Genomic DNA, 10,672 nt, shown 5'->3' on the forward strand with positions numbered 1-10,672 from the left:
CAGCGATCAATCACACCCCCTCCTCTTTTACTATAAGAGAAGCCCGAATTCTAACGAGGGTAAGGTGGTTCTCTGCGAAGCTAGTCCACCATCTTCTCCATTTGCTGGATTTCTGAATAAAATCACTATTCCCTGTCCCAACAACTCGTTTCTCAGTTTATTGCCCTGTCATGCGGCGAGCAGTACAAGTTTGGACTTGGTAACAGCTGTGCAACTTTGCACAAGTTACTGAATCTCTCCGTGCTTTAGATGCCCCTTCCATGAGATGAGGAAGATAACCATGTCTACCTGATTAGGGTTGTTGAGAGAATTTTAAAAGCAATGACTGTAAATTGCTGTCATTATCATTATCCCTGGGGACTGCGTGCTCAAGGCTGGGCACTCAAAGGAGCTTGGAATGCCTCCTGAACTGCAGTGTGGGAATAAGGAATTGGCTGCAGTCCGCTAGGGAAGAGGGGATTGAGAGACAATAATGCAGTCGGGGCAGCTCCAGGAGTAATATGGGGGCCCAGGGACGGGGTGGGGCTGGAGGTCCTGCCCAGCACACCCTGACTGCCTCTACCACACCCTGAGATCCTCCTCAGCACCAGCCCCCATCTCCTCCTCCAGACTCGGGGACCATCTGAGAGCAGACTGGAAAGGGAGCTCCTGCCTCAGATCTGCCCTGCAGGGAGCTGCAGCCTTGGTAGGTTGGAAAATGTTCGCAATCCGCTCTTGGGAGGAGGACAGGCGCAACTGTGATTCACAGTGTCTGCCAACTGCCAAGGTGTAAATACTCCCAGCATGGCGGGTTTCAAGCTCCTGACACGACGTCACTGAATGCAGAGTTAAGAATGGATGGGCAGTTCCCTCTATTACATGGCAATATCACTATATGCCTACAATAGATGTAAATAACCTGAAGCGCATGGATCCGAGTAAAATACACAGAATTAGAATGTAGCTAAATAGTTACAAAGTAATAGGATGCAAACATATATTACATTTCTTTTTGATATAATAATTTAATATAATTTTAAATCATGGTTGTGGTGAAAAAGTAGCTGTCAGGATGCCTGAAACGGTTGGTTGTTTGGCCTGAGGTGACCCAGCACTGGAGCCTACCCAGCTCTCTGGTGGGGCTAATGGCAGACCCTGGGAGGGCTCAAGCCAAGGAGTACTTCCCAGAACTTCTGCCGCCAGTGTCCTTGTCCCCACGGTGAGCCACAGCCACCCCCCGCCTCTGCAGGAGACCCTCCAACACTACCAGGTAGAGCAAATGAATCTAGAAAATTATATGGAGTCCAGTTCCACCCTGAAGTTGGTCTTACAGAAAATGGGAAAGTAATACTGAAGAATTTCCTCTTCGACACATGTGGGTGCAGTGGGACCTTCACTGTGCAGAACGGAGAACTTGAGTGCACTCAAGAGGTCAAAGAGAGAGTCGGCACATCAAAAGTTTTGCTTTTGCTCAGTGGTGGAGTGGACTCAACAGTTTGTACAGCTTTGTTGAATCGTGCTTTAAACCAAGGTCAAGTCATTGCTGTGCACATTGATGATGGCTTTATGAGAAAACGAGAATGTCAGTCTGTTGAAGAGGCCCTCAAAAAGCTTGGAATTCAAGTCAAAGTGATAAATGCCGCTCATTCTTTCTACAATGGAACAACAGCTCTACCAATATCAGATGAAGACAGATCTCCACGAAAGACAATTAGCAAAACCTTAAAATGACTACGAGTCCTGAGGAGAAAAGAAAAATCATTGGGATTACTTTTGTCAAGATTGCCAATGAAGTAGTTGGAGAAATGAACCTGAAACCAGAGGAGGTTTTCCTTGCCCAAGGTACTTTACGGCCTGATCTAATTGAAAGTGCATCCCTTGTTGCAAGTGGCAAAGCTGAACTCATCAAAACCCATTATATACACTACCAAACCTAAGGTAGATAGCTAGTGGGAAGCAGCCGCATAGCACAGGGAGATCAGCTCAGTGCTTTGTGACCACCTAGAGGGGTGGGATAGGGAGGGTGGGAGGGAGACGCAAGACGGAGGAGATATGGGGATATATGTATATGTATAACTGATTCACTTTGTTATAAAGCAGAAACTAACACACCATTGTAAAGCAATTATACCCCAATAAAGATGTTTAAAACATAAAAAAATAAAATGTTTTAAGTCACACAAAAAAAAATTAAAATAAACACTATAACGACACAGAGCTTATCAGAAAGTTGAGAGAGGAGGGAAAAGTCATAGCACCTTTGAAAGATTTTCATCAAGACGAAGTAAGGATCTTAGGCAGAGAATTTGGACTTCCGGAAGGGTTCGTTTCCAGGCATCCATTCCCAGGTCCGAGCCTGGCAATCAGAGTAATATGTGCTGAGGAACCTTACATTTGTAAGGATTTTCCTGAAACCAACAATATTTTGAAAATCGTAGCTGATTTTTCTGCAAGCGTTATAAAGCCACATACACTATTACAGAGAGTCAAAGCCTGCACAACTGAAGAGGCTCAGGAGAAGTTGGTGCAAATTACAAGTCTGCGTTCACTGAATGCCTTCCTGCTACCAGTTAAAACTGTGGGCGTGCAGGGTGACTGTCGTTCTTATAGTTATGTGTGTGGAATCTCCAGTAAGGGTGAGCCTGACTGGGAATCTCTTATTTTCCTGGCTAGACTTATACCTCGCCTATGTCACAGCATTAACAGAGTTGTCTATATATTTGGCCCACCAGTTAAAGAACCTCCTACAGAAGTTACGCCCACTTTCTTGACAACAGGGGTGCTCAGTACTTTACGCCAAGCTGATTTTGAGGCCCATAACGTTCTCAGGGAGTCTGGGTATGCTGGGAAAGTCAGCCAGATGCCGGTGATTTTGACACCTTTACATTTTGATCGGGACCCACTTCAGAAGCATCCTTCATGCCAGAGAGCCATGGTTATTCGAACCTTTATCACTAGTGATTTCATGACTGGTATACCTGCAGCCCTTGGCATTGAGATCCCTGTAGAGGTGGTGTTAAAGACGGTCACTGAGATTAAGAAGATTCCTGGTATTTCTCAAATTATGTATGACTTAACATCAAAGCTCCCAGCAACTACTGAGTGAGAGTAATAAACGTCTTGTTCTGCTTTAAAAAAAAAAAAAAAGATGCCTGAAACTTCAGCAATTGGTTCTCCCCTCATTAGTAACCCTGATACTCTTTGTAGCACATACCTACCTCAGGACCTTTGCACCTACAGTCTCCCCCACATGGTATGCTCTTTCCCCAGATAACCCTGTGATTCCTTCCCCACTTCCTTTAGCTTCAGCTCAAGCACCACTTTGTCACTTATTAAAAGACCTTCTCTGGCCATTCTATATAAATAGCAGCACGCTTTCCCTCAGTCCTTCCTAACCCCCAGCTCTGCTGTATTTTCCTCCAGAGCTCTTGACACCATGGACACTCTATTTGTTCATTCATCATCCATCCTCCCCCACTGAAATCCCCACAAGGACAGGGATTTCTGTCCACTGTGTTAACTGACCCCCAGTTAAATTATGTCTGATAGCAGGTACTAAATATAGATCCATAGAATAAGTATCTACAGCTGTCCAGAGTCTACAAGGTGCAGCCACAATTATCTCATCTGCTCTTAGCAGCAGGGTAGTTATGACAACTCCCATTTTACAGAGAACTCCTTCCCCTACCACAGAAGGTATGAGGTTTGGGGTTAAATTGACTTCCCCAAGATCACAGCTAACCAGACAACCGGCCAGACCAGTATTCCATTCTTGTGACCACAAACCCGGGTTCTGCTCTCAAAACTGCAATGCCTCTCAGAAAAGCAGGAGATCTCCCCTGGGTGATGCACCCCCGAAGACCCAGGATTCGCAGTCACACTATGTATTACCTCTCTTGAGGCCCCAGTGAAGTTCCTGGGACACATTAACTGCTCAATAAACAGGTTTCTAAGTTGAAGTCAGACAAGTTCTTTTCCCAATGCCCTCCCTCACCCTCGCCCTGCACGCTCCCAAAGTCCCATCCCTCCACCTACAACATCTCCTCCACCGTTGGGAAGCTCTAATGAAGCTCTAGGGTGGAGCTTTGTCTGCTAAGGTTTAAGGCATTTTTTCAGGTCAGATGTAATCGCAAGCATCCTCATCCCCTAGCATGCTACCTGGCACAAGGACATGCTCAATAAATAAATGTGATTGAATAAAGCGTGTGTGTGTGTGTGTGTGTGTGTGTGTGTGTGTGTGTGTGTGTGTGTGTGTGTGGAGGTGAGAGGATGCAAAGACTGCTACACTGACGGTGGGGTTTCAGGTACCCTATGAGGCAGGGAAAGGACAGAGGGTCCTCTGGAACCACAGTTCTGGGAGCACAAGGCCGAGAGGCCAGGAACCTCCCTTCCCTGTCAGTCCTGAGACAATGAGTCTGCCCCAGAATTTAAAAATGGGTTGAAAGGGGAGCAAAGGGGGCGGCTCCTTTTTCTGATGACTGGTGAGCCCAGCGTCTCCTCAGGTCTCCTTGTTATTCTTAGCGGGGATGCTCTTCCCCGGCAGGGAGGAAGGAGGGGCGGGGGAGCTGGGCTCCGCAGGTTGGCTTCCAGAAAATGAGATGTCAGCTGGCAGGAATGAATTAATAAAAGGAAGTGACCCCTGCTGACCCAGACTCATTCTTGGTAAATTTTGGATTCTGGAAGTTTCTCCATGGCCTCCACTTCTTCCCAGGGGAGCCATGGAGGCCGGGTGTGGAGGAGTGGAGGAGTGTGAAGGTTGAGGTGGGGTTTTTAATTATCTGCTCCCCAGCTCTTCTGAAAATTACCTGCTTGTAAAGGGGAAATACTGTTTCCTGGACACCTTTTTTTCTGGAGAGGACCAGAGGCAAGCTGGGGAGAATCCAGGCCTTCGGGGAACCTTGGGCAACAGGAGCAGGTTGTGTCCTCAGTGATTGCAAGGCTTCCCAACCTTGTCCAGTGCTACCAATCACCTGCTGTAATCGTTAAGCAACTCAAATTCTAGGCTATGGCTGTCACGTTAGCAGACATCAGACTCACCTGGAGAGCCTGTTCAAACAAATGGGGGGCCTGGGCCCTGGCCCTCGAGATTCCGATTCAGCAGCCCTAGTGCGGGACCTGACTGCGCAAGTGTAACAAATCCCCAGGCGTGCCGGGTGCCTGTGCTCCTGGGACCACACTTTGAGATTCACTGCCCTAGGCCGGCTCGCTGGACCACAATCTCCAGGGGAGGGATCGGTGTTTTTCACAACTTCCCAGGTGATTCTCAGCACCAAGACAGTTCGGGAAGCTGCTAAAATGTGAGGGCCACCTGCAGCCGAAGCCCCTGGGACCCTTGTTATGAGATAGATTCCCAGGCTCTGCCTCAGCTCTGAGGACTCAGAACCTCTGGGCAGTGAGGCCCAGGAATCAGAATTTAACCACTACAGTTTGAGAGTCCTGACCCTATATACAGAGGAGTAATCACTTAGTTATCAAAGTGAACGCCAAACCAGGCTGTTTTCCAATACAAGAACAATCCAAGGTTCGGGCAAGCTCGAGTTGCCCTGGGAGTCTCAACCTCCACCCCCAACCTTCCAACCCCGGAGGAGTTTGGCCAGAGTCCTCTGGACCCTGGAGCTCTCTCCCTCTTTAGGCGCAAAAGCCACGAGGCACAATTCCCCAAGCACGCCGCCCTCCCTCGCGTTGCCGTACCTCTGTGGCTTAGCACAACCTAAGGTGTCAACCAGGATGCCCTCTCCGCCTCCTGGCATCTTTCACGTCTCAGCGCTCACTCATCCCTCCGTGAAGCTCAGGGACCTCCAGCCCGCAGGCACACTTTCCCCGGACTTGCACTGACCTTGCACGATTGTCCACTACCGCTCTTGCTGCAGAGACGGGGCCAACGTATTGAAGGATCACAGCTGTCGCCACCTTCCAGGGTGTTGGTCCTGCTTGGTGATGCCTCTGTTGTACTGGCCGCGGGTAACAGGCAGGGAGGAACATTGGCACGGTGCTACTGAAACCGTGGTTAAACCCACTTCACTTGCTTTCACTAATCCAAGTCGTTTTAAGACTCGCCCGTCCTCCAAGCGGCATGTAGCCTAAACGGTAAGATGTTTGCCCCAATCGTTTCCCAGGAACTTGGGGTCAGTTGCCTAGTTCAAGCTGAGCAGCTTAAGACCGGAAGGGATCCCCGACCCTTCAACTGGGCATGCGCGAGCGTCCTTGGTGAACTTGCGCACGTGTGGAGGCATAGAGTTTAGTTACGCCTGCACGGAACTAAGATTATCACACCTTTTTCCAATCACCTTTCCCCCACGCTCTCCACGCCTGAGACTGCCCTGCTTCTTTATTCTTTATCCCGTAAATACCCCCGAGGCCCTTGCCTTCAGGTGGGCACATTTTGAGATTTCTCCTCCTGTCTCCTTGATTGGCTGCCTTGCAAATAAACCCTCTCTCTGCTGCAAACCCTGTGTCTCAGTGTTTTGGCTTCCTGTGCATTGGGCAAAACAAACCTAGTTCGGTAACACTACCAATGGAGGCATTGTGGAAGCATGACACAGGTGGGCTGGAGTTCTGAAAAAAGCATACCCATCTAGAGAGCATTTTCTAGAAGGAAGTGGAGGTTAAAGAAGATTTTTAAGGAGTTTGGGTCTCTGCTGTGAGATGTAATTCCCACCTCACTCCTACCCCTTCCAGAGAATCTTCAGCAAAACTGCTCATTATTTGCAAAACCTTTCGGATGCAGGTTTTTCTGTATCATCACTGTGATGCTGTGCTGATGTGTTCCTTAGATGGAGTCAAGAAGGCGCATTTTCAATGGGTCCTGACACTCTGTACTGTCCTGTATTAGTTATTGCTGCTTGACAAGTCACGTTAAGACTTAATGGTTTAAAACAGCAATAAATATCTATGGTTTCTGGGTCAGAAATCTGGATGCAGCTTAGCTGGGTGGTGCTGGCTCGAGATTTCTCATCAGGTCGTAGTTAAGATGTTGGTCAGGGCTACTTTCATCTGAAGGCCTTGGCTGGGGCTGGAGGAGCCCGGGAGGAGAAGCAGCGGCTTCCCACGGATCCCTCACAGGGCTGCAGAGCTGATGCTGGCTTGGCAGGAGGCGCTGTGTGCCTCAGGGTGGCCTCTCCCTGGTGGCACGAGTGCCTTGAAGCTGGCTGCCTTTCCCCAGAGTGAGCAATTCAAGAGAAAGAGAGGCAGACAGAACAATGTCTTTTATGACCTAGCTTTGGGAGTCACACATCGTCACTTCCACTACATTCTATTGACTAGGAAAGACATCACTAAGGACATCCCACATTCAACGGAATTAGGCTCCTTCTTTTGAAGGGAGGAGTACCAAAGATTCCGTGGGCAGATTTAAAAATACCCCAGTTGTCATGTATGGGAGACTGGGTACCTACTTCTGGTACATAGGAGATGCTTACTGAATGTCTGGTGAACTGGACAGACAGCCCATCTTTCCCTAATGCCACTCTGAAGCTGAGATGGAACAGGAAGCAGCAGTGGCCGGCCTGCGGCAGCACTGTCTGTGGGCATCTCTAGCTCTCCGATGCTGTTCTTGGCTGCCGGCCTATCTGGGACATAACAGAGCAGCCTTTCGTGGCCTGGGTCTCTGACCAACAGTATCCTTCCTGCCCTGTGCACCCCTCTGGCTCCCAGTCTCCTGTGCGTGCCTCTTACATGACTCCTGTTGACTCCAAAAGGCCTGGACAGGCAGCCACTTCCACATGGGGTTTGCTTCCAGGCCTGGATTCCTTCTAGAGGGAGCCTATTATTCCACTGTGACATGGTAGGGACAGATCAAGGGGGTGGGAACGACCTTCTTCCAAGGCTACTACAATATGGATATTAATCAGACCAGCTCCTTTCCTCATAGCCTTTATATGTACATTTCAGCCTCTAAGACTTTGCTTGTGCAGTTCCCCCACCCAGAATGCCCTTCCTTGTCCTCTCTGCCCTGCTAGATCCTGCTCCCTGGGAGGCAGTGTGGCACAGTGGAGAGAACACAGGCCTTAGAATCGAAAGGCACGAAGGAACCCAAGGCTCCGCTTCACCATACAGTACTTGAGCACCTTGGACAAGTCAGCCCATGACCTTTCTGAGCCTCGATTTTTCCCGTTTGTAAAATGGGGCCATTATACCACCTTAGGGTGTAATAAGTCATTTCTAGGCTTAAATGAGAAAACAGAAGGAAGAGAAAACAGCATAAAACACTATCAGTAAAGAATCTTTATTTTTCCTTTTCATCCTCTTGAACCCACCTCAGTTCTAACTCTCCCAGGAGAACCTCTTCACATTTATGAATCTTGCTAGCAATCACGTTTCAACCACACAGACCTGCATTTGATCTGACACCCTCAAATTTTTCTCTTCATTTGTGTTAGGCCAGTTTCTGACATGGAGAGTTGAGTCCAACAGGACTTGCCTGTGTCTCGACCACACATACAGCAGAGTGCTGGGTCCACGTGGGAGCCTGGAGCATCCGCGCCCACAGACCACACAGGGGCACGCTGATCTGGGGGGCTCCGTTTTCTCTTCTGCTGTCTGCCATCCTCTTGATCCCCGTTTAGTGGAGATTCTGTGCAGCCGGTCTCCAGCTTCCATTTAGTTTCTAATGGCCCACGCCTGTTATTCTTATCAAAGAACTGCCTTTGGGAACTGCTTGGTCCACACTTGCAGTGGACCAAGTGCCTGGGAGTTTACACCCTCTCTGGCTCCCAGCAGTCCTTAGTCAATGACTGACCTGTGCAGAAGAAGTCTGAAAGCCCAGCTGCCTTGCCTTAGAAACGCAGAGGTATAATTTATGCTCCAGAGCTCCCGCTGGGATGTGGCCTGAAGTTGCACCTTGCCTCTCCTTCCTCGTCCTGCCTCCCCGACTCCTTTCCAGCTTCCTAAAAACATCCTTTGCGCACGAATCCTCAGCTCCGGATTTACTTCTAAGGAGCCTGCCTAAGAGATCCCCACCCAGGCTCCCAAAAGAATGAGCAAGGTGGCACTGATGGGCCACGTGGGCCGAGATCTGCAGAAAGGAAAGGGAGGGAAGAAAACCACGTCTCTTTTCCTCCTTTGGTTGCTTCCTGATCACCACCAACGCCACAACTGGGGAGAAAAAAGAAGTGATTCATTTTCAGTTTACATTTTCTTTAACATAACAAACTCCCGCCTTTGGAGGCTTAATTGGATCTATTCTTGGATGTGACAAAAAGTTAGTGGGAGATGAAAGGGGCACATCAAGGAAGAAAAAACATTCCAAGTGAATAATTTAAGATCACATCCATAATTAATGGCATTTGGCATGTTTCCCCTGGAAGACTAATCATAGCGTGGAATGTGCTAATTAGAGCAGTTTGGTGCAAATCAGTCATTGCAGGTGTGGAAAAGCTGCCTCTGTTCTTTTCAGCACTGGTGGCGGCTGTGACACTGGATCCTCAGGTGGGGCGGGGCTTGAGTAAATGATGGAGCTCCGTTTTGAAACGTCTAATGGTGTGAAATGAGTTTCTCTTCTTGTTGAGGAGGGGGACGTGTATGTGGTATGTGGTGTTTGATGGTGGGACACGGCAAGTTGGAGCTGGAGAGACATTTGAGGTTAGTTCTTTCCCTCTCTTATCTTTGGGGAAGACAAGAGAATGAAACAGGGTCAGAGTTGGAAGGAGGGAAGTGAGGAGAGGAAGTAACTCCCCCAGCCCCTGCACCTACCCAACACCCAGTGGGATAGGGGAGATGACCTGTTGCACGGCCAGGTGCACCTCGGAAAAGGTAAGGCACCAGGGCATCTTTGGTTTACTCTTTCGTGTCCACGCTCCACCCCAGGAGGCTGAAACCATGCACTCAGCCCTGCTTGATGTCTGACTTCTGGTCAGATTTAGCACATGGGAGCCCCTATTAGAGATTGGAGGGAAGGAGGGAAGAGATAGAGAGTTCAGGTGACTTACTTCCCATCTCCTGCCTCCTCCTTGCTGGGATCTGCCTGCCCCCTAGAGCTGAGATTCCACTTGCTGTAGGTCAGCCTTCTACTCACAGCCTTCTCGTCATCACAGCGTCTCGCTGACCTGGGCTTCAGGGCCTGGGGCATCACATCCCCACCCTTCCCAGCCTGGTCTACAAGTGCTCTCCCTGTGGTCCCCGCTCTACCTGCACCTTTGTAAACACCCCTTTAATAAATTCTCCTCAAATGATCCTTAATTTGAGGGTGACATTTCTTAACAGCTGTGTCAAGACCCTGAAAAAGAACTAGTTCACAAGAGTGACATTATTTTTAAATGGAGCTCTTTCCCTTAGAAACCAGTGTTTTGGCCAATATTCTTCGGCAGTTTTTATAAAATGCATCCGTTATTTCCCTGCCGTCTGAAAGAGAAGTAACTACACATGATTGAAAAGCTACCCTTGCTAGTTCTTTATGAACATCAACTGTTGTCCCACGGTGGGCACTGCAGACTTTGGTGACTGTTATGGTCTGAATAGTGGCCCCCCAGATTCATATGTTGAAGCCCTAACCCCCTAATACGACTGTATTTGGATATAGAAACTTTAAGGGGGTAATTAAGATTAATGATGTCATAAGAGTGGGGACTGGTTTTCTAAAAAGCATAGGAAAAGACACCAGAGCTTTCTCTCTCCTCCTGTGCCCACAGAGAAAAGGCCACGTGAAGACACAGTGTGGAGACAGCAGTCCGCAAGCCAAGAAGAGAACCCTCACCAG

At 48.8% G+C, this 10,672-nt stretch overlaps 1 pseudogene; it reads left to right on the forward strand.

Annotated features, from left to right (window-relative positions):
- The first annotated feature begins 907 nt into the window (after window positions 1-907).
- LOC112413884 (GMP synthase [glutamine-hydrolyzing] pseudogene) lies at window positions 908-3,085 on the forward strand (annotated as a pseudogene).
- Window positions 3,086-10,672: the final 7,587 nt, after the last annotated feature.

Source organism: Neophocaena asiaeorientalis, unplaced genomic scaffold (assembly GCF_003031525.2).
Source record: "Neophocaena asiaeorientalis asiaeorientalis breed wild unplaced genomic scaffold, Neophocaena_asiaeorientalis_V1.1 scaffold46, whole genome shotgun sequence".
NCBI classification, from domain to species: domain Eukaryota; kingdom Metazoa; phylum Chordata; class Mammalia; order Artiodactyla; family Phocoenidae; genus Neophocaena; species Neophocaena asiaeorientalis.